Source organism: Myotis brandtii, unplaced genomic scaffold (assembly GCF_000412655.1).
Source record: "Myotis brandtii unplaced genomic scaffold, ASM41265v1 scaffold2074, whole genome shotgun sequence".
Taxonomy (NCBI): domain Eukaryota; kingdom Metazoa; phylum Chordata; class Mammalia; order Chiroptera; family Vespertilionidae; genus Myotis; species Myotis brandtii.
In genome coordinates this window covers 47,243-48,146 of record NW_005357747.1, presented here as the reverse complement: position 1 = coordinate 48,146, position 904 = coordinate 47,243, and the positions used below count along the sequence as shown (strand labels likewise).

The following is a 904-nucleotide window of genomic DNA, read 5'->3' as shown; positions in this document are numbered from 1 at the left end:
TAGCTAAACTTTTTCCAGCCCAGTGAAGCACCCCAACTTCTCTTTTAGGTAATTGTCAGCAACACAGCAGTAAATATCAACACGAAGCAGATTATTATTGTAGATAACAAATGGTAAAATATTTAACTGCAGCAGTGTTTGAATATATCAGGGGTCCTCAAACTACGGCCCGCGGGCCACATGCACATACAAATATTGTATTTGTTCCTGTTTTGTTTTTACTTCAAAATAAGATATGTGCAGTGTGCATAGGGATTTGTTCATAGTTTTTTTTTAAACTATAGTCCGGCCCTCCAATGGTTTGAAGGACAGTGAATTGGCCCCCTGTTTTAAAAGTTTGAGGACCCCTGGTAGAGCATGACTACTCACTATAACCTGCCCCATTAGGAGCTTATGATCAGATCACCCAGTGAGATTAGTTTTCATAAAATCCCTTTTTAATCCATAGTTCGCCCTTTTGGTTATAAATCAATTTAAAGTATGCATTGATGACCAATCTTTAGTCTGATACTGTTATCTTATAATGCTAGGAAGGCTTATTCTTAGGAAGTCTCAGTATCAATGTTGTCTTGTTGGCCTTTGGAAATGGGCCAATGGGATGCGAGTTGAGGCCAAAATTTCCCAAAACAAGAAGAACAGGTAAATGGAAGGCAGCCAGGTCTTATGGCCTTTGTTGTGAAAAAATAATCATTTTACAACGTGGGAAGCTGCCCTAAAGTGGTAATCTATTCATTCTAGTAAGTGGTCCATCTTGGAATTTACACTTGCTCTCAGGATGAAATTCTTTCCAATCTTGTAGATATGAGAGGTCAGAGGACATAGGACAGAGGCAGGTTCTGCCATTGAAAACCAGAAAGGGCAGCCCTAGCTGATTTGGCTCAGTGGACAGAGCGTTGGCCTGTGG

General features: G+C 40.3%; 1 long non-coding RNA gene across 1 annotated transcript in view; it reads left to right on the top strand.

Annotated features, from left to right (window-relative positions):
* Window positions 1-229: 229 nt before the first annotated feature.
* The window catches only part of LOC106725971, a 24,234-nt gene continuing 23,559 nt past the window's right edge, over window positions 230-904 (top strand). The window contains exon 1 of the long non-coding RNA XR_001361984.1: window positions 230-350. This is a non-coding gene — a long non-coding RNA (uncharacterized LOC106725971). The remainder of the gene's footprint in view (window positions 351-904) is intronic.